Source organism: Eptesicus fuscus, chromosome 23, assembly GCF_027574615.1.
Source record: "Eptesicus fuscus isolate TK198812 chromosome 23, DD_ASM_mEF_20220401, whole genome shotgun sequence".
Lineage (NCBI taxonomy): Eukaryota > Metazoa > Chordata > Mammalia > Chiroptera > Vespertilionidae > Eptesicus > Eptesicus fuscus.
The window spans coordinates 18178417-18202417 of NC_072495.1; the positions used below are offsets into that span (position 1 = coordinate 18178417).

The 24001-nt window shown below is 41.4% G+C and overlaps 1 pseudogene; it reads left to right on the forward strand.

The window, feature by feature from the left end:
- The first annotated feature begins 4335 nt into the window (after positions 1-4335).
- Positions 4336-16010, forward strand: LOC103287171 (transmembrane protein 199-like; annotated as a pseudogene).
- The last annotated feature ends 7991 nt before the right edge of the window (positions 16011-24001 follow it).

Genomic DNA, 24001 nt, shown 5'->3' on the forward strand with positions numbered 1-24001 from the left:
TGGGTGAGTCTATTTTGAAGAAGTGGCGTTAGAAGAAGTTTAAGTTAAAAAAAGTTTGGCTCTCAAAAGAAATTTCAATCGTTGTACTGTTGATATTTGGCTCTGTTGACTAATGAGTTTGCCAACCACTGTCCTAGGGTATATAAAGGATAATGCAAGTGCCTCTCTGAGAAGGTTATTGCACGCATTATATAAGGTAATAAATGTGAATCTCTTAGCACAGTACTTGACAGAACAGACATTTAATAAATAGTAACAACAGTTATAATCATTACTATATATAATCCACATATATAGTCACAGACTCCCCAAAGAAGGAAAACTCCTGGGGTGGCAGGGCCCGGTCTTAGATTCCTATTTAGTAACACAGTATCAAGGGTCCTCCAGGCATCTCACAACAGATTTGAGAGACCAGAGTACTGTCCTAACCTATCTAAAAACTCTAAGTAAAGTCCTCACTTCTGAATGTCTCTGATGACCTATTGATTAATCCAGACGCTACCCTTAGTTTCTCAACTGGGACCTCTCCTGAAAACCCGTAGGGGATGGGGACCCTCTGCCAGCCCCCCTGTGCCTCACAGCTGATAAGTTTCTAGTGGCCCACTTAGCTCCATTGTGCTCTCCTGGCTTTTGGGTTGCGGTCACCAGGCCCTGCTTGGGTTCTGGCTCTGGTCTACCATTTGGCTCCCTGATCCCTCATGTGGGATTGGTTTGTTCTCTCCTGCCCAGCCCTGATGTCCTCCCTAGCTCCTCTCAAGCTGTCGTTGACACAGTTTCTGCCAACATTCTAGCATAAGCCCTTAGAACATGAAGTTTACTCCCTGTCTCAGACTTATCCCCTCTCCAGGCCCATTCTAAAGTAATTGGACTTATGGGTGGGGAGAACAGCTCTTGGCTTGAAAAGCTTGTAAATTCTCTACTCTATCCACCCTCCTTTCACATACAGGGCAGGGAGAGGCATGACTTGGGTTGGAGGGTATAGAGACAGCTATTTGGAAAGGAGAAAATATGGGAATTAGAATGACCCATTTATTCATAGCAAAGTGCTGCTGAAATCACATCTCTCCTTCCACTGTCAAATCTTAATGGTTTTCTTGTGAAATTTTCCTGATATATTGGAGTCTACAATCTCAGTTCAATCCCTAGGCTTTGCAAATCAGAGGAGATTAGGGTTGAAAAATGAGCAATTTTAAAAGAGTGTATTTATGGGTAACAAGCCAATTTTTTAATAGTCCATGTCTCTACATATTTCCTTTGGTGAAGATAATTAAAAATTAGGTAATAAAAATATTCAAAAATTATGGAGTATTTGGAGATACTAAGTAGTCTAGATATATTAATTTATTTAAGCTTTAAAACAACACTATGAAGTAGCACCACTAAAATCTACTTTAATATAGATGAAGAAATCGAGGCACCAAGATATGAAGTAATTGGTCCAAGGATATGCAACTGAGATACAACCCCTGGCAATTTAGCTTCTTAGTTCCCATGCAATGTCACCTATGACCGACTTATTACTCAGTAACTCACACAAGAGAAATCCCTTTTATCTTCTCCCAGGAAAGAACAATAATTTCACATGAGTGCACATTCCGCACACATTTTGTTGTCAGAAACTGTTACTAGGGCAGCAGTGGAATGGGAGGAGCAGCAATATGTGCCAGGCTGCAGTTTTCCTCCCTGCTGCATCAAGGCCATAAGGGCAGCTCCTTCCTTTTCTCCCTTGGCCTGCGATCTTCCATCTCTCCTCAGTGGCAGACTCTGGCCCATCTAGTGGGAAGGCCTCTTTCTTGGGCAGACTGTCTGTGTTCAAAAGAGCTTGTTCAAAAATTTCAGATTTGTAAATCAAATTGTACTTAAATGAGAAATCATTATTCCGACTGGTAAACTGGGTGTCAGGAGATGGGCATGTGTTGTTCAGTTCCTTTTTCTCTCCATGCTCTTTGCATCTGCTGAAGTGCTCCCATTATACTTGACTTTGGTAGCAGAGATTTTAGAGGGTAGGCAATTTTCTGAGTGCCTATTTTGTAACAGCATTTTCATATCTACTCTTTCAGTTATTTTTCTGATCACCTTTTTCAGGAAGTTGGGAGGCAGAAAGGGTGATGTTAAAGAAATTGTACAGTATCATGTAGCAGGAGGTAAGGTTTGAACTCAAGTATTGACAACAAGGTACATTTTCTTTCCATTATATGATGCTAAGAACACAGAATTTCATTAAGTATGAATACGTTATATTCACTGTTTTTAAGTTGAACTGCAAAGACAAATATATACCCATAATAAAGAGATTAACTATCAATTATGATCAAAGAGCTAGAGAGTTAAAACATAAACCAAAACATTAATGGAAATCAGAAAGCAATGTAAAAACAAATTAAGAATATATAAAAAAGAGATAGAAAGACTATTTGAAGAAATAATGGCCAAAATTTTCTTGACTTTGATAAAATACACAAATCTACAAATCCAAGAAGCTCAATGATCTCAAAGTAGAATAAACCCAAAGAGATCCACACATAATAATCTAATTGTTGAAATTGCAAGACAAAGAGAGAATCTTGAAAGCAGCAAAAAATAAACAACTCATCATATACAAGATATTCTTAATAAGAGCTTGGCCTGCACTCACTCCAATCCAGGACCCCTACACCTTTTTCTTATCTAGCTAACCTTTTCACATTTAAAAAAATTAACTGAAATGCCACCTACTCTAGGAAATCCTCTTTGAACAAATCTCTTTACAATCTGTATTAAGTATTTTCATAGTATACCATTCTTTTTCTTTAGCAGCAACTTAGAGTGGATGCAATCTGCTTCTCATTCTTGCCTCTGAATTCTTTCTTGTTGCTCTTGTAATAGCGAAGCTTATCCAATTTACATTTGCCCTTCAAGGGCTTATATTTGGTTCAGTTTCTAGTTGGCTCCCTGCTTTTTTTTTTAAGCAATAAATTTGGGTTGTGATAGTAAACCTCACTTGTAATCAAGCCTGTAGGTCTCCCTATGTGAATATTTCTATAATACCTATCACTTTAGCATACCAGAGATTGTGTTCATTTACAGAAAATAACAATAAATGTCACCTGATCATTTGATCTTCTAGTAATATTTTATAGCAAGCTGTATTATTCTAGTAATTTAACTATTACAAAACTGAGGCGTACAGAAATAAATCACATTGAACAATAAAGAATGTCTCACATATCAAAGCATGGTACACTTAGGGCCTCCCTTGTTCTGTGCCTCAGATATCATAGCATAGTACACAGTTCACATGGAACTCAGCTTCCTTTAAAATATGAAGGGATGCCATACTCATGAAGCAGCTACTTCACACGTATTTTTTAAATTTAATTCATAGCACATACACTTTGTACTAATTGTTGGAAAATCACTCTAGCAATTGCCTCTGTTTCTCCCTGTATTGTTGCCTTACATTCTGATGTCATTACTGTGCTTTTATCATCCACTTGCTCTAATAAGATTGTGAATTACTTAAGGGCAGAGATCATGACTTGATCTTGTGTTTCTCTGTCATGGTGCCTAGATAAATACTCAAATGCCATCCAGTCCAAATGACTATGATGAGAGAGGCCCACCGTTGCTGGAGACCTCTGATTTTTATTTAGGGGCCTCACTTGTTCTGTGCCTTTAAAGGGGGTGGAGAAAGGGGCTGAGAGAATTTGGGGAAACCCAGACAGAATTCTCCTCCTAACAGATTTTGCTAAGCTGGCACCTGGGACCACAGGCGGCTTCTTCACCCGGGACCGCTGGGCATTTGTCCAGTTAAAATCCTGACACACAGCAATAACAAAGGCACTGGTCTCCCAAGGCTAATGCGTGGGGATCAAACCCCAGCCTGCAGGAACTCACCCCAGAGGTCAGGGCCCAGCTGATGAGTGGATCTGGGCTGGTGCTCCTGACTCTGGGGAGAGGGAGACTTCCCGTGAGCCGGGAAACTACTATCAACGGAAAAATCAGAGAAGCACAGAGGATGGTTCAAGAACACGAAAGATAACGCTAGCGATTCCTTCAATCTCGGCGGTAAAAACAAACCAAAACAAGACCCTGAACTTGTACACGCACGGAAAACGTTGCTCAGGGAAAAGCGATTCAGACCCAGGCCGGAGGCTGCGGGCTAGAGGCCCAGAAGCCGCACCGTGAGCGAAGGCGGAGGGACTCGGCATCAAGCCCACACTGAGGGCCCGGAAGCTGGGCTGCCTGCGTGTGGGTTCCCCCCCACCGCACCCCCCTCCCACAAAAAAGTCGCGGGGGCCTGCGCTGCCCCTGGCCCGCGCCTGGAGCAGAGCCCTTTCTTCCTATGCAGCGAACATGGCGGAGCGCATCTCCCGCCGACCACCTCAGGTGCCGTGGCCTCCAGGCCGCCACCAGCCCGCCCGCCTGCCCCCTTCTCCTCGCCGGCAGGGCGGCCCCTCACTTACCATAAGCCAGCGAGTGCTCAGGCTCTGGCAGGTCCCCGAACAGGTCCCCGAACAGGTCCATGGTGGAGGCTGGTCAAAGGCTGGTCGGTGGAGCGGCTTCTCCTGGGCCGGCTGCAGCGGCGGGAACCCAGGCCTGGCTTTGTCAGGAAGGACGTCTGGAATGGCGTCAGGAAGACATCCGGTCTAATTAGCATATTACCCTTTTATTAGTATACAACAGTGGTCGGCAAACTGTGGCTCCCGAGCCACATGCAGCTCTTTTGCCCCTTGAGTGTGGCTCTTCCGCAAAATACCACGTGCGGGCGCGCACGTACAGTGTGATTGAAACTCCGTGGCCCATGCGCAGAAGTCGGTTTTCGGCCTGGGCGAGTCTATTTTGAAGAAGTGGCGTTAGAAGTTTAAGTTTAGAACATTTGGCTCTCAAAAGAAATTTCAATCGTTGTACTGTTGATATTTGGCTCTGTTGACTAATGAGTTTGCCGACCACTGGTATAGAAGCTATCTCATCCAAAAATTTGGAAACCAGCAGGATAGTATTTAAAGTGCTTTCATCATTTCTGTTCAACATAGTATGGGAAGTTATAACTAGCAATTAGGCAAGAAAAAGGAACAAAAAGCATCCACATTGGAAATAAATAAAGTATTTATGTTTGCTAATGATATAATTTTGTAAATAAAAATTCGACATATTAAAAAAAACTGTTAGAGCTAATAAACAAATCCAAAAGCAGTAAAATTCAAAATCAACATAAAAAGAGCAGCTGTCTTGGAAAAGGAAATTAAGAAAATAGCCCCAAATTAAGAAAATAGCACCAAAAGAATACAAAATATTTAGGAATAAAAATAATCAAGTAGGCAAAAGGCCCCTAAACATGAAAACTACAAGACATTGCTGAAAGAACTTACAGAAGACATAAATAAGTGGAGAGACAACTGTGATCTTAGATTGAAGCATTTAATAATACTCAGATGACAATACCATTCAAAGCAATCTATAGACTTATTGCAAACCCATCAAAATCCCAAAGACATGTTTCGCAGATATAGAAAAACCCATCTTAAACTTCATATGGACTCTCAACAAATCCTGAGTAGCCAAAACTATCTTGAAAAAGAACAAATTTGAATAAATCACATTTCCTGATTTCAAAACTTACTACTGAGCTATAGCATTCAAAACAGTGTAATACTGGCCTAAGGACAGACTAATAGATTAATGGAATAGAATAGAGAGTATATAAACAAACCTCCGTGTACATACGGTCAGTTGATTTTTTAAAAGGATGCTAAGAACACTTAATGGCAAATGACAGTCTTTTCAACAACTGGTACTGGGAATACTGAATATCTACATGCAAAATAATAAATCTAGATCTATACCTAACACCACATACAAAAAAGGAATGTAATTATGTTACGTAGTACAAATGGCTGTACCTTGAAAACACGCTAAGTGAAAAATAAGCTAGACACAAAAGGACAGATATTGTGTGATTCTACTTATTTGAGCATCTGGAACAGGCAGATTTATGGAGACAGAAAGTAGAGAGGTAGCAGTTATGTTTTGGATGATGAAAATATTCTGGAAATGGATAGTGATGATGATTATACAACATCGTGAATTTATTGAATGCCACTGAATTGTGCAGTTAAAGATCGTTAAAATGTAAATTCTGTCATGTGTACTTTACCACAATAAAGGAATCTCAAAAAAATATACTACCACTTAAAAGACAGCTACAATGTTATGTTAGGAGACACATTTTAATTCGCATTTTCCAAGAAACAATGGCACATTAAATCATCTATATTCTTTTCCCTGCTTTTCCTTTATGATAAATGGCATCCCAGTTCTTTGCAAGACGGCCAGCTGATTGTGTGGTCCATATGTGAGACAGCTCTGTCATCCTCTCCACCCCTCACTTGTCGTTTATATGTCTAACATCTTAACGTTCACTTTATTATTGAGATATAATTGACATATAAGATTATAATTAGTTTCAGGTGTACCACATGATGATTCAATACATGTAGATGTTGCAAAGATGATCACACATCTAGTTAACGTCCATCACTACACATGGCTACAATTTTTTTCCTTGTGATGCACACTCTTAAGATTTACTGTTTTAGCAACTTTCAGTACATACACAGTACAGTATTATTAATTATAGTCACTATAAAGCATATATGTATATTTAGATTTGGGAAACTGGATGTGAACAAATAGTGCATATATTTATAGAAATTGATAGAAATTCTTTTACTCTTCTCTTTGAAAAACTTAAACTGATGATTTATTTTATAACTAATGGTATATGCAAGCTGGGAACATATGGGAGTAACCCTAACATTTTAATGGTGTGTGAAGATCATAAAAGAGAAATCAGTCAGGAGGGAATTAAGTAAAAAAACTTAAGTAAGGGAGACGTTTTGGTGTTAACTTCTGGGGCTGGCTAGTAAGGGGCAGCACAAATTAGAAGAAAAGAAGAGGGTTTACATTTCAAGTAAAGAGACTAGACTAAGTAGAAATAAATATGTCAGTAGTCACCATTCTAAGATCTTAAGACATGTTCACCCATATCCCTCATGACAATGGATAATATCATTAACTGCACATCACCAGTGAGGAAGTTCAGGCACAGAATAAGTAATTCCTGCAAGATGACACAGCTAGTAAGTGGCAGAGCTGTGGTTTGAACCCAGGTAGTCTGTCTAGATTCCACAGAACTACTGATTATGCCTGCTCCTGTTCCTGGTAGGAGAAGAGTCCTTTTAAAGAAAGGAAAAGGAAGTAAGTATTTGCTGAATACCCAAAACGATCAGCAAATAAATTTATAATGGTTGGTCACCATTATATGGTTGAATATTAGCCAAAGAGTACATGGGAAAGGAACTTCCTGTTACCATGAGTAGGCTAATTCTTACGAGTACATTTTGATTACTGTATGGTACAAGCACTGTCGAACTTCAGAGCTGTAATAGGTGAAGGTGCCATCTGTGTATGGGGAAGGTTCTTCACAGATAGAGGGAATCCCAGTGTGTTTTGGGTGTGGGAATTGAGAATATCTTATTAGGCAATGATTATTAGGCAGTTATAAGTTAATTATTAGGTGTTTGCTTTTATGATTTCCATTTACAATTAAGAAAATGAAGACTTAGAAAAATAGAGTAACTCTCCCATAGCTGGAACCCCTAGGCAGGTCTGTCTGACTTGTGTTCTGAACTGAAGATTTAGGGAAGCCAGACACATTTCTGGAGCTTTTCTCTAAATTGTTTGGCAGATTTTGTGTTGTGTTTTAGTAAGGAGGCGTTCTCTTGTTCTTTTATGTGCCGATTAATGCTTTAGAGTCATTCCAAAGGGAAGCCTCCGGGGACGCAGGACTTCCTGTGTTACCCACAGCTTGATATATCTTTTATGTATTCATATAATTGGTGATAAAAATGCTGAAGAAGAGACGGCCAGAACTGGCAGCATTTCAAAATAATCTCAAAAGACTGGAGTTATGGCCAAAATCAATAAGATGAAATTCAACTAGGTAAAATGTCAAATTCCGACTTGCAGTTAAAAAAAAAAAAAAAAAGGAAAAGAAATGATAAAAGTACAAGGTGGTAAATAGCTGGTTTGAGAAAATGCTTGCAATTTTCTTAAAATAAGACCACATTGTGAAACGATGGGTAAAATAGAGGTGGGTTCTTAGGTTACATTTAAAGCAGGATTAGTGCTCATGAGCAGGGGAAATGGTACCCATTGTCCATGGTTCTGGTCATACTCCACCTAAAAAGTCATTTAGAATCCAAGGGACATTGACAACCAGAGGACTGTGGTCAAAGGGAGCAGGATGGTAAATGTTGAGAAAACCATGACAAATAAGGAATAATCAGGAAACTTGAAGTAGAGAAGGGCTGGGTTTGAGAAGCCTTTGACAGGGGCTCACTGGAAATTCTGAATTTCTCCCATGCCAGCAGGCATAGGTGAGCAGCATCCTGGAGTAAAGAAGGGGAAACTTCAAGAAATAAGAAATTTGTTTTGCAAGAATCATTGTACAAATGATTTCAATGGGACAATAACATCATATAAGTTTTACATAGAAATTTAGGGATGTCTTTCATTCTATATTTCTTATATTAACCCCCAACCAAAATCAACTGTGGGAAAATAGGATAGATGTTTGAATATATTTTAGGAAATAAGCTGTTTTGTACAGAATATATGCAAACTAGGAATCAAACGAAGGTAAAAAATAAAACGAACTCTATTTCAGCTGGGAAAGTCTCGGTGAACTTGGGTTGAGGCATGATGGAGAATATTCTCACATGTACTGTTAAGAGATCCCTGTCTTCCATGATCATTAAATTCACCTTTATATTTAGGGAGTTTACATGGAAAGGTCAGATTCATTAAGGGGATGAATTGACCTCCCTATTAGAGTTGCAACATGGTCCTCAACTTCCTAAAACTTACTTGCACTCATACTTGTCTTCATTTCCTTTCCTCAAGTCCTGGAGGACAAGGAAGTGACTTTTATTTTTAAATTAAAAAAATATTTTTATTGATATCAGAGAGGAAGGGAGAGGGAGTGAGAGATAGAAACATCAATGATGACAGAGAATCATTGATTGGCTGCCTGCTGCATGGCCCACACTGGGGATCAAGCCCGCAATTCAAGCAAGTGCCCTGACCGGGAATCTAACTATGACTTCCAGGTTCATAGGTCTATGCTCAATCACTGTGCCATGCCGGCTGGGCAAGGAAGTGATGTTAAAACCTTTTTGTGTTCTTGGCACAACTGCAAATTAGGAGACTAAAAAAAAAAATTATAATGCCAGCAAACAACTGTAGGGGAATGACTGCCGCAGGCAAACAAAGCTTCGTGTCCATAAAGGAATCCCCGACTCTCATGCTGTTCATTGTCTTCCTGTAGCACCAAGTGACTGTTGGAATGTTTACTGCCCTGGCTGAACTCTCTTCTGCAGTCTTGACAAGCTCCAGGATGTTCCAGGACATGATCCTTCTTGTGCACTGGCTTGACACTATGCTCAATCTCCCACTTCCTATTTACAGGAAGCTACACAGAGCTCTCAATGTACAAATGTCACCTTTCCAAACCTTTCCACTCAGCACTATGCCTGGCAGATATGAGCAATTATAATACATACAATCAATTGTAATACAACTAAATCTTGTACACTGGTCACAGCATGGTGGCACACTGGTGTAGGGCACAGAGATGAAGCCTTGCTCCTTTGGCACAGGCTAATTCCTAGGTTATGTCCTTCCCCCTTTTCTTCCTGACACCTTTGGGACTTTGTTCTCAATCATTTCTCTCACCATCCTCTCTCTCAACCCAATTTGACTTGAGACTCACCCCTACTTCCTCTTTTCTCTCAGAGCCCCACCTTCCAGCAAACATATCTTCCCCTTTTACTAATTTTTTGGAAAAGTGCTCTACATTCACACTCTCATTCTGCAGAATCCATTCATTCTTTACAACCCTGTTGGAGTATCATCGGTTCTCATGCTTGACCAGCTTCCCTTCTTCTTATAACACATTTTGTGAGTGATTTTATCTACCTCCCAGGTTTTAATAATCACTCATATGTGGATGACTCTCAAGTCTAAATTTCCAGCCCAGACTTCTCTTCTAAGCTTCAAATTCAATGTCTGAAATGGGTCTCCTCCTCCTTTCCTAAAACATATCTGGAGCCATGACTGGTTTGGCTCAGTGGCTAGAGCATCGGCTTGTGGACTGAAGGGCCACAGGTTTGATTCCGGTCAAGGGCACATGCCCGGATTGCGGGCTCCATCCCCAGTGGTGGGTGTGCAGGAAGCAGCCGATCAATGATTCTCTCTCATCATTGATATTTCTGTCTCTCTCTTTCCCTTCCTCTCTGAAATCAATAAAAATATATTTAAAAATAAATAAATAATAAAACATACCTGGAATTCCTCTGTCTCATTTGGTGGCAGAACCATAGAGTCACCCAAGAGAGAAATCTGATGTTATCTTTGACTCCTTCTGGCTCCAGTTCAGTTAACAAGTCCTTTCGGTTTTTCTTTTCTCAGTAGCTCCTGAACAACTCTTTCCAGTTCATCCCTACAGCCAGCCATCGCTTTATTTCAGAGCCTCGTTTCTTTTTCCCAGATGACCTAGCCTTAAAAACTGACCCTGCTATTTCCAGACCTCTCCCTCTTCAGTTCATTCTCCTCAGAGCCACCAGAGTAATCCCTTTAAACCCAAACCACGCACAAAAGCACCTCCCAGTGACTTCTCCTTTGACTACAGGCTCCAAACTGGCCTGAGCATTTCTCCATTATCTGCCTCTCCAGTCCCATTTCTCACCACGTCTAGCTGAACTTACCTTCCAGCAACCAGTAAAGGCCACACATGTTGTCCCTTCACTTTGCCCCTGGATCCCTCGCCCTCTGTTTGCTTGTTCCTCCTTCAGAATTCCTTCCCTACTGGATACCACCAATGCGATTCTTGCCTCCCTGCCCCACCTCTGCTCACCTGTGTTCAGTGAAGCAGGTATTCATTCCTAAGTGCTCCATGAATATCACTGCTAGACAGATAGATGTCACTCATCACACTGACTTTGCAAAGTTATTTTTGCTATAACATCGAATATTTTTAAGATGACTAAAGTACCATAATATGCTCAATTCAGAAGACTTGGGAGAAAACATCATTTACAATCCCACTAGTCCTAGAAATTCCATGATCAAAATATTGTTCATGGAAATACTATTCACATCCCATTTCTATTTGCATATATACATACAGATTTTTATATAATAGTTGCATCATATATCACTCTTTCAAAATAAGTTGAGCACTTTAACATGTGCCAGACACAGGCTCCCCTCTCAGTCATCTATACTGTAGTAGAGAGTTAGTTATTAATCAGAATCACACAAATAAATTGTCTAGTCACCTATAGTGATGATCTACTAGGAATGTGTAAAGATGAAATATACATAAAAATGGACACTTATGATAAAGAGAACAATGCAGTACTCATTAAAGTAACCACAGAAATAGTTATCACATACTGACTATAAAAATATTATTCTAGTCATTTTTTTTTTACTCATAGAATTTTTAGATAATATCTCTGTCTCCAAGAAACTTGAGTCTAACTGGAGAGAAAAAATAGACACATAAAAAGCTAGTCCTATAAACTACCATATGGGAGAGGCAGCTTGAGGTAGCATTCTTAGTATGGGCATGCTTGATTTCAAATTTTTTACTAGTCTTGTGATTTTAGCTAACTACTTGATCCACATTTTCCTTCTTTTTGAAATGGGAATACTATCATTACCTCATATATCTATTAAATATTAAATGAAAACAAAAAACATGTAAAGCACATAGTTGGTATTAGGCATATATTAAGACTGCAGTGGCTGTTGAATGTAAATACAATAAACAAGAAATAACTATATTAGTTTGCTAGGGCTGCTGTAACAAAGTACCACAAATTGAGTGGCTTAAACAACAGAAATTTACTCTCTCATAGTTCTGGAGTCCAGAAGTCCAAGATCAAGGTGTTGGCAGGGTTGGTTCCTTCTAAGGACTGTGAGAAAAAATACATTCCATCCTTCTCCCCCAGCTTCTGGTGGTTTTTCAGCAATGTTTGCTGTTCTTTGGCTTGCAGACATATCACCCTGATCTCTACCTTCATTTGACATGGTGTTCTCCCTGGGTGTGTGTCTGTGTGTCTCTTTTTTATAAGGACGACAATCGTATTGGATTAGGGACCCACCCTATTCCAGTATGTCTTCATCTTAACTAGTTACATCTGAGATGACGCTATTTCTGAATAAGATCACATTCTGAGGTACTGGGGGTTGGGACTTCAGCATATGAACTTGGCAGGGTTGGGGGAGGCAGTACAATGTAACCCATAACAGTGATAAAGAAAAAAAAAAATCTAGCAAAGATAGAGGAGATGGTGCTAGATCTCTAGTATCCAGGGTGATCAGTAACATTTTCTTAGATTTCACTGGACTTGACCCAGGACTTGGTAATTGACAGAAACTAGGTGGTGGGGAGGCTCCAGGGGGCATTACAGTGGAGGAAATGTGATAAGACATAGAAGCAGAAGTGTGCAGGTACGCTGAAGGAAATTGGGCAGGCTGGATTGGGGACTATGGGCCAGGAAGTATTTTGGAGGCCCTTGACTGCTAAATTAAGGAGTGTACCCTTCATACTCTTGGCAGAAAGAAGCCATTGAAAGATTATGACACATACCACAGAGACAAATTAGTAGTTAAATAAGACCTGAAGTATGTAAATATTTGCTCCAGTTACTGAAAATGACACTAGACACCCATATTAGGAGTGCATTACTATGAATTACTGGGCAATAGTGAAATTGGATTAAGAGAACTTGTTTTCTTTCCACTCTGGAGCTCTTTGCATATATTTGACCCCTTGGCAGGTTGGACTTAGGGTATTATCTGTGATCAGATGAGAGCTTGTCTGTGGGCCAAGTGACCTGATTGCTATGGGGATCAGATCAAACTAATAGAATATGCAGTGTTCTCGAGGCTGAAGGGAGGGTCAATAATGGAGACCTGGCAGATTGTGTTAATCAGGAAATGCTGGTGAGCAACCGGGAACTCCGAGAGAGGAACAGGTGGCTGGAAGCTCAGGCTTTATAGGTTGCCACGGCTCACTGCCCAGACTGTTCATCCTGGCCCCATTAGGATCTCATCACCTAGGTCACACCAGAACCAAAACCTCAGGGAAAAGTAAAAATGTACTCAACCAATCAATTGTTTAGTCTATAGGATGCCAACTAATTTCAAGGAAAACTGCTGTTTAATCTCAGTTGCTGGTTGCTGTGGCAGCAGATCGGCACAGTCCTAGTTTCTCACACATCTGACACGTCACTCAGTTTAACAGCAACATCTGGCACCACGCAATTCTTGTGGGTAGCCCCACAGTCACCACAAACTATATAGGCTCTGTAATTAAGTTGTCAACACTCCCCACTGGTGGCCAGGAATTTCCATCGGTCCTGAAGGGCTTAGCTCAGGGTGTGAGCCGTGGTGTGGGAAGATTTTCTTGCTTTGACTCCTGGAACCAAACCTGGCACCTCTGGGGGGTGACTTTGCTGGGATCAAGTCCTTTTCTTCTGCATGTCTCTGTACTGTCAGTTCTGCAGAGTTCTGTTTAGAAGGACCTCCTTGTTGATTCCCTAGAGCCCAGTACTATGGTCCTATTACAGAGAGACCCCCAAACGCAAAGCAAATGCAAGCTGATCAAACCCATTGACTGTGTAAGTACTTAGATTTTGTATGTTACTCACTGTATGTTAAAACGCACTGGGTTCTCTGCACCTGGGCTCCGTTCCTAAGGTCTTCCACTCACTTGAGAATTGGATATCAAACCTATTTTCTTTCTATAGTGATCCTTGGCACTGATCACCCCCACATAGCATTGAGATAATACATGTAAAACACACTGCTTGCTTGGTACTTGATATATTGCAAGCTCTCAATACATGCCTATTGTATTTAAAACAGCAGCTATTTACAATCACTCCCACAATGTGCCTATTGTAGCAATCAATATAGACTTCCCGAGTCTAGCAATCACCATTTTGGGGGGCTTCTTATGAACAGTCATACCCAAATGGTAACACTGACTGGAGTTATCAGGGAAGGAAGAGGTGTTGGCTTCCCTGGTGTGGCTAGCAGTCATGGTATCAGCTTTAAGTGGTGATCCAGAAAGGGAGTGTGTGCCCTCCAGATTAAAAAAAAAAAAAAAAAATCAGCCTGGGAAAGAATAGAGAAAGATGGCTTCTTGGAGAAGTAGAGTTTTCATAGAAATAATGACTGCAAATTGGCAGAGACTGAAGGGCACTTGTCAAAGGGTCAAGGTTGGATTTGGTTGTGGGAAAAAATAGTTGCAAACCAAGTATCTCCTAAGGGGTTAATATCCAAAATATAGAGGTAACTCATACAACTCAGTGGCAAACAAACACATAAACCAATTTTAAAAACGGACAAAGGACCTGAATAGACGTCTATGCAAAGAAGATATATGAATGCCCAACAGGTACATGAAAAGATGGATGCTCAACATCACTAATCATTAGGAAAATGCAATTCAAAACCACACTAATGGGAGGTTAAGGACACATATGTAATAACTTAATCAATAAAGAATTGTTTTTAAAAAACCACATTGAGATATTACCTTATGCCTTAAATTGGCCATCATAAAAAAGACAAGAGATAACAAATGCTGGTGTGGAGAATAGTGAACTGTTATACACTGTTGGTGAGATTGTAAATTGGGGCAGCCGCTATGGAAAACAGTATAAAAATTCCTCAAAAATTAAAAGTAGAACTACCATATGACCCAACATTTCCACTCCTGGAAATATATCCACAGAAAACGAAAACTCTATGTCAAAGAGATGTCTGCACCCCCATGTTCATAGCAGCATTATTTATAATAGCAAGACATGGAAACAACCTAAATATCTATCAATGGATAAAGAAGTTGTGATATCACACACACACACACACACACACACACACACACACACACACACTAATATTATTCAGCCCTGAAAAATGAGGAAATCCTGCCAATTAAGACAACATGGATGGGCACTGAGGGCATTATGCTAAGTGAAATAAGTCAGACAGAGAAAGACAAATACGGTATCATATCACTTATATGTGGAAACAATAACAACAACAAAACAACAGCAAAACGCATAGAAAAAGAGATCAGATTTGTGGTTACCTGAGGTGGGGGTTAGGGGGAGGGAGGATTGGATGAAGTGATGGAAAGGCACAAAATTCCAGTTATAAATAAGTACTCAGGATGCAATGTACAATGTGATGAGTGCAGCTAAGACTGCTGTATGAAAGTCAGCTAGAAAAGGTGGCCTTCTTGCTTGCCAGCAAGGGGCTGGTGCACTCTTTAGGCCCCAGAGGGAGCTGGAGCCAAAGCAGCTGGCCCGGAGGCTGTGGGCAGAGCATGAGGCTGAGTTGGAGAAGAAGCACAAGGGGGGGTGGGCGGGGGGGCGCGTGATCGCCCCAGTGGGCCCCAGGCCTGGTTTCCTTCCCCCTGATCCGGGATCTGCACCAGCAGCTGAGAGAAAGGGATTCCACAGTCTACCTTCATGAGCTCCTGGGAGGCAGTGAAATCTCTCCCACGGGTGGTGAAGCTTCCCAGGAACCCAGAGCTAGCTGCCTTCCAGAGGAAATGAAGATAGATACAGCTGGCCAATGAGCAATATAAGCAGATCATGTGCAATGTCTCCTGTCAGGATACAAGGCACGGTGGGATTCTCACTGAACTGGGCAAGCAAGTGAGGTGAAGGCTCTAGTCCTCACCATCTTCAACCTCATTGTCACGGTTGGCAGCTGCCTTCATCTGCACTTACCTCGGAAGCCAGTGTATCTTCACAGAAATGGCCTGGAAGGTACTGGCTACATTGATGGTCGCCTCTGTGGTGGGTCTGGCCGTGCTGTATGTCATGATGTGGGTGAAGGAAGGCGAGCTGGGAGAGAAACAATTAGGGCTTCATTATTAAAGTCTGGAGAGTGCTTCTGGCTCCCAGCTGCTAATCACTGACTCCCTGTCAACCCACCAGGCTCTTTGTACTCAGTTCTGGTTAGTCAGGGCCCAACCAAGGCTGCGGCTACTCCTGTGCGGAGCTCCATCCTCTGTCAGTTGCTGATAGAGGAAACTCAGAAAATAACGGGTCTGTCAGAACCTTCTCCTGATTCTGGTGCCTTCTCTAGTCCACCTGGGCACTGCTGGGGCTGGGGGTTTCCATCAGGCGGAAATGGAATCCTGGGCTTCCCAGAAGTAGACCTACTGCCTGAACTTGCCCAAGGGCACAGACCAATCCTCATCTTTGCCCCACACATCCTTGATGCAGGCCTGAAACTTAGTTCTGCAGCCTCTACAAAAACACAGGATATCAAATAAGAGAATGACGGGTTAGTATAGGATGGTGGAATTGGAAGTACTGTAAGAATCTTAGTTTATATCTTCATCCTCTTCTTTCTGCTTGCCCTCTTCAGTTTTTCTATATGCGTCTGCCTGTCTCTATCACCCACCAGCCCTCCTTAAACTTTCCATCTTCTTGTCACCCTTTGCTCTCACTCCCAAAATGAAGCAATTCAGGTGGCAAAACAGTGGATCTACTTTTAATTGCAAAATCCCTTGCACGTGTTTATGTTTGAGGGGGTAGTGTGACTACTGTGGATTGTCTCAACTAGAAAAGGGAGATGTTCTTTGTGGACAGGGACTATTTTCTGATATATCTCTATCTCTATCTCTATCTCTATCTCTATCTCTATCTCTATCTCTATCTCTATCTCTATCTCTATCTCCATATCTATATCTATATCTATATCTATATCTATATCTATATCTATATCTATATCTATATCTATATCTATATCTATATCTATGTCTATGTCTATGTCTATGTCTATGAATATGAATAAACACACACATGAATATGTATTTAAAAAAAGACTGCTGTCTGATAAACATGCAAGTTGTTAAGACAGTTGATCCTGGTGGTTATTGGGAGGGAATAGGGCAGGTTCTAGGTCTCCTATCGGAGTCATCCCTCATCACTTTGTCACTGCTCATGTGTGCTGTTTACACACTCACCTTTTCCCCTCTTTCTGGTGGCTATAAAGCTAATCCCAGATCACCCACAGTCACTGCCATAGTGCAGCCATGAGCTCATCAGGCATGAAGCAGGACTGACATTGCCTAGCAACTGGGAAAATAGCTCTGGCAGGCCCCACAGGGCTAGAGAACCTCATCCCTCGGGCATGTGGGAACGGAAGAGCTTCAGCTGCAATAAAGATACAAACAAACTGAATTGGTCCCCAAACATCACGCTTCATGAGCCTGACACTCAGGGGAAGGATCTTATTTGCATCCTGCTTATAACCACCCTCTCGAGCTCCAACATGTGCCTAAAAGGATCGGATGGGAGGAATAAGCAATCAGCGTTGGAGCATCTCTAAGCCCTCTCTCAGAAGATGCACACAAAGACTGACGCACATACGCACAGAAGTGTACAAATTCACACGCACACACACTTTGGGCTGGCTTCCTGTTCCGTCAGTCTGTGCTGAGTCAGGGGAGTTGTTTGCACGTCAGAGGCCATCAGCCATCCTGTGTGTCTGGATTGGAATGAGAACAAAAGGTGCTCAGGTCAGGGATGTTGAGCACCGGTGTGTGATGGATCCTGCTCCACTTCCGGTCCTTCTCCATTGCACAGACTGCGCCAGGTGGGAAAGTCCAGCCCCCAGTGGACAATGTGCTGCTGTCAGCCACACACAGTGGGAAGGGTGTGGGTGTTGAGGAACAGTTTATATCTGCGGCAGTCGGCAGTCGTGATTTACTTATGAAGGCACTTGAGGTCCTCAGTTCCCATAGAGGGGTGATTTTAAGGTAATGAGAATGGTTTTATTCAGCAGGACAGCTATGCTGAAGAATTTTCTGCCAGATTGCTAGGTAAGAAGCAGTAGGGCAGAGGGAATAATGCAGTGACTGACCTCATGAGAGTTGCTTTGTCTCCCAAGCCCCCGACCATGGAAGGTGATGTGATAAGAGGCTAGAATACAAGGTCTGGAGAGGTGAAGTCTCACCTGTGAGTGACAAGTCATCCCCAGGAGGAGAGGAAGGTTGGCTGGGCTAACATAGACTCTGGTTGCCTGGAGATGAGTCCTGGGTCTACCTGTCACTGGTGGTGTGACCCCAGACAAGTCCTCTTATGTGAAATGAGACCAGTGATACTGCCCAGGTGGGCGTGAGCATCACTGAGGCTGTGTGCATGTGGCTAAAGCCAGAGCTTGGAGCCGGTGGTATGTCCTCTCATTCTAACCATCTAACATTTGTGCAAGTTGTTCCCACCCCTGGATTCACAGCCAGCTTACCTTGGGTGCTTTTGTCTGGTCTAGCATCATCAATTTTCCTGTTCCCCAATCTCATGTCTTGACTGTTTTACCCCTACTTCATCCTGGTCTTTGGGCCGGTCCTTTAAGTACCTCACCATCTTTGCTCACAGTAGTCAACCCTTGACTTCCTCCATCCTCCTTGCTCCAGTTCTCTTGGCATCAAAAAATGGCTATTGTTCTGACCCTGCCTGTGGTCAACTCCTATCTTGTTAGAAAATTATCATTCCACAAGCCTACATATAACATTTATAGATAACTTAATATTACAAGGTTTAAAAACTATTAACCCAACTCATATAAGCTTAGATAGTTACTTCTTCAATCATTATCTGAGGCTTGGGGCTGGACTAGATCCAGGGCTTTTTGGTGCAAATCTTCTAACATTTTCCTCCTATGGAATTGAGATGAGATTAAGGTGACCCTGAATGGATTGTGAGCCTGAGCCAATCCAGGATAAATCTGAAAGAAAAAAAAAGGGTCTGTAGAAATGGTTATCTCTATATTCTTACCTATAATTCACTCTGCATTTCACTCCAATTTGGCTTCCACCCTCATCACTTTATTGAAACATTTAGCAGTTTACTTCTGCTAAACTCAGTAATATATGCTGTACCCAATGGGCATCATTCATTTTTTTGGACTGTTTTATATTTTAATATGAATTTTATTAAAATTTTAAAGCATATTTAATTAATCAAAGTCCCAGTGGCTGATCCTATCACAAGGATTAGAAAGAGAACACGTGCTTAGTAACAAACGGCAAGTTTAGTCACAATTTCGTATAGATTGTTTTACCTTCAGGAAATCCAGAAGGCCTAGAAATTATTAAAATTTTAAATAGGTGAATTTTTATAAGCTTTTCCCCTCAACTTTGGCTAAATGTAACCACATTAAAATACTGACATAGTCTTTGATCATGAAACAGAAATGTAAAATGGTAGGTTTCTTACTCAAGAATGATATTTAAGCAAAGCTCTCATTCAGTAAGATACACACAATATATATTAGAAAAATATCATTCTAAATTTTATAGCACATTCTCAGGTAATGCTAACCAGATTAAAAAAGAAGGAGAACCAATGCTTTTATATATATCCCTGAGCTGGAAAGTGTTTCAAGTAGTGGAGTTGTGTTCAGGAAATAATACTTAAAAATATAAATTCTTATACAATAATTTCTTTAAGTCTCTTTCAAATTCTTCAGTTGATGGCAATACTTAAAAATCTTTAACTGTAAACCCTTAACTTGCAATGGTTTGATTTTTCTTGAATCTTGAAAAATTTAAGTGCCATCCTATATAATAAAAGCCTAATATGCTAAGTATCCAGTCATCTGGGTCAGCCGTTCAACCAATCAAAGCATAATATGCTAATGATATGCTAAGGCTGCTCAACTGCTCTCTATGATGGGCACTGACCACCAGGGGGAAGACGCTCTGACCAGTAGGTGAGCTTGCTTCTGGGGTCTGGCTGATCAGGACTGAGTGAAACAGGTTGGACATGCCCTAGAGCCCTCCTATGGTCCCTCCCCAGCTGGCCAAACTCCTGCATCCCTCCCCAGCCCAATTGTGCACCAGTGGGGTCCCTCGGCCTGGCCTATACCTTCTTGTAATCCAGGACCCCTCAGGGGATGTCAGAGAGCCAGTTTGGGCCCCATCCCACAGGCCAGGCCGAGGGACCCCACTGGTGCATGAATTCGTGCACCAGGCCTCTAGTTAAATATAATATTCAGCTTATTTTTTTATTAAGTGTATTGGGGTGACATTGGTTAATAAGTTTATATAGGTTTCAAGTAAAAATTTCTATGATACATACATGATCTGTGTATTGCATTGTGTGTCCACCACCCAAAGTCAAATCATTTTATGTCACCACATAGGTGGCCCCCTTTACCTAATATTCATACAGGGATAATTATCATTGTCCTCAGATGATCAAGTAAACCCCTTTAGTTATTTGGCTCTGGGACAAGAGTTAGCCGGATGGTGTGCTCAACCACCTTTGTAGGAAACATTCTTCTCTCACATCTGACTTATCCTCCTCAATCCCCTTTTGAATAACATTTCAGGAAGGTTGCTGACATGGATTGTATTGAATGATATAATCTACATTAAATGCTCAGCTCAGCGTTTGGTATACAGAAGGAGCTGACTAAATGTTGCTGTGGTTGTTATTATTAGTGGTCCCAATTCTCTAATAACAAACTATTTCACCTTGGCTAGGTTACTTCCTTAAGCTGTAAGATCATCATCTTTATAGGTGACCTCTATAGTGTCTCCAGCTGTATGAGTCAATGATTCAGGGAACTCTTAGGTCTCATCTATTCTGGAACTCATTAAAACACTTCTGTGGGAGGGGTAGAAATCCTTTCTCTTTGCAGCCACGCTCATTTGGACTTTTTCTGGAAGATAAGCAAGAACAACACGCGCGGGAGGGGAAAGTCCAGTCCAGTCTGACTTGGTCCTACCTGGAATTTGGCACTTTTGGGTGGGACTGAGGGCAGATGTTTCACACTTAGCCACATCATGTACATCTTCCTGGGAATGATGGCAGCAGGGAAACCAGAGAAGCAGGATGACTTAAATTTATTTTCTTGGAAAGAAGATTTTTGCTGGCAAGACTTATGCTTTGCCTCATAAATGGGCAGGGAGGCTAACTGAGCAGGAAGAACTGGGTTTGAACCACTCCCTCCCTGCTGGCCAGGCCCAAGAACATTGCCTCTAAGAGCATGGGCCTTGGCTCCAACTCATACTTCCCTTCTCCAGAGGTCCCAGGCTGTCCTTCCTTCCCTTTGGTGATCTGCCATTCATCTGATCCATGTGTAATTTGAATCCATTTGGATGAAACAGGTGGAAAAGAAAGAAGAGAATGCAGAGAAGGTCAATGGCTCTAAGTAGGGAGAGATGGGAGCAAAGAATAGAGGAATCTCTGTGCAAAATATAGGATTCTATCTTGCTGAGTGACAGAAACCCCAAAATTAATAGTGGTTTAAGCAACATTAAGGTGTGTCCCTCACATGAAATGCCAGGGAGGCAGATCAGGGTTGTTATGGTGGCTCCACAACTATAAGTGACCAGACAGACTCCTTCTGTACCACTCCTCTGGCATCTTCCACATGCACTTTCCACACTGTGGTTCAAGGAGGTGGCTCCAATTTGGGGCATCACATCTGCATTCGAGGCAGCTGGAAAGAGAGAGAAAAGTGAGGGGAAGGGCACATGCCTTACCTTTAAAGACATTTCCCAGAAGTTGAACACATTGCTTCAACTTCTAGCCCAATGACCCATATTTAGTCACATGGCTACATGTAGCTACAGAGAGAATAGGAAATGTGTCCTTATTCTGAGTGGCCCCATGTCCACCTAGCTTTTGTGTGGTTCTCTTACTGAAGGAAAGGTTGAGAACAGGGTTCAGAGGACAAGTAGCAATCTCTGCCATACCCAGAGAATAAGAATGGACACTATAGAGCGATGTCATCAGAACCACCACCATCTGTTTGAGGAGTGGCTCTGGAGCCAGGCAGCCAGACCTGATGAGTATTCAGTTCTACTAGATGCTAGCTGTGCAATACTGGGCAGATTGCTAAATCTCTCTGAGCTCCAGTCTTCTCTCCTATAACACTAACAATAACTACTCCAGAGAATTCCCAGAATTAAAGGAGGTGGTGTTTGTAAATTGCATAGTGCCCTTCCTGGCAAACAGTTGCAAGTTTACAATAAGTCTCAATGATTATGATGTTTGTGTTGGATGCAGAACCTCCCCAAGGATGTAATTTTCCTCTAGCCCAACTGGAAATGAGATTTCTAGCTGACAGTCATCATTCTTGCGACCGTTACCCACACCCTTCCAAAGGCCATTGTTTTCTCTTTCGCTGGATTAATCTCTTGCTCAGATTTGGAGTTCCTCTGGAAACCAAGATCTCCTGGACAGAATGGAGCCCTCACATTTTTAAAGTAATAGCTTATAACAAGAAAATATTGGTAAATTCCCTCTTCACTTAGTGCTTAATTCTCTCAAACATGCATTTAATTTAGGCTTAATAAAGCAGTTATTGTCCACGTCTTAATAATTGCTTATTAAAAACATATTTGCTGCCTGTGGTGCAGTCACAGAACACCAAGAGCAGTTCCAGCCCCCACTCTTCTCTTCTCCACCTACTGCCTAGCAGCCAGCCAATGTTTGTGCCTCTCCAAAAGGATTTTATTAATTGCTAATCATTGCAGGGGAGAAACATGCCGAGGGCTACTCCTTCCATCTCCACCCCAATGAAGAACATACTTGAATGGCTGCTGGGTGGCTTTCTCCTGCGGGCTGTGGATCCTGCCCATGTGCTGTACCTGCTGAGGCCAGGCCAGGCCAGGCTCCTTTACACAGTACCAGAGTGTCATCAAGCATGGTTTCTGATAAAATTGAAGGATAACTAAGGATACTTGACATGTAGGCAGAGTTTTACAATTCATGAAGAACCTTTATATATCAATAAAAATAACAAGGATAATACCCCCCTTTATTGAATATATAAATAAGTATTTCGCACACGTTATCTCTAAGTTTTACCATCTAGCTTGATGGGCATTACTGTACACCAGTTTTACAGATTAGTAAACTGAGGCCCAGAGAGTGCAGATGACTTATCCAAGGATACAAGTTGAAAAATAGCAACTCTCAAAAGAGGTACACAGGGGACTCATGCATTTTCCTGACTCCACTATAATTTCTTGCTTCATAAAGGAGCCAAGTAGAAGAAAGAAGAGGACATACTTGGGCCATACACATGCTACTTGGAAGGAAACATTTTGGAACCACAGCAGAATGCCTTCTACAGGAGGATTCTACAGGTTCCAAACAGCCCAGGAGCCACGGATTCTCTTATCTTCTCCTAAGCTCCTTTCTAGCTGGAGGGAAGGTGGCAGGTGTTTCTGAGGGTTACTGGCTGGAAGGCTGGAGAGAGGGATGCTATCTTCAGACAGGACAGACTAACGCTCAGCACCACTGCAGGCTGTGGCAGTCACACCAAGGGGGAGCCGGGGAGGACCCCTTATAATTATTGATAACAATAATATCATGGTTTTTTCTGTTTCATATTTAATGTTATAATTTTCCTTGGCCTCTTTCATTCTATAATTATATCTCTGACTAAGATTTTTAAACATCAATTCATATGCCTTTTTCCTACAGTTTCTATAAAACAGTCTCAAATTGTATTTTCAATATTACTAGCAACATAAAAACTACTGGGTAATGTTTAATATTTCTCTTATCATTTTAATGTTCTCTGCAGTTGGGCTATTTTGTATTTTTATGTGCAATTTTATGATTTGTTTTCTTTTCCTATTTGCTTTAATCATAATGTTTTTATACATAAAATATTCACTGGCTTGAAATACAAAACATTGAAAAAACATATGCTCAGAAGATTCCACTCTCATCAAAACTTCTCAAATCCACTTTCTTCAGGGAACCATTTTTCATTAGTGTCTGGACAGTTCTTCAAAGTCATTTTGCAAATATATGTGTACATATACCTACTGTGTTTTTGCATAGATACCCATATGTTAAAAAGAAAATATTCTTATTTTTCCTTTCCTTAAGAT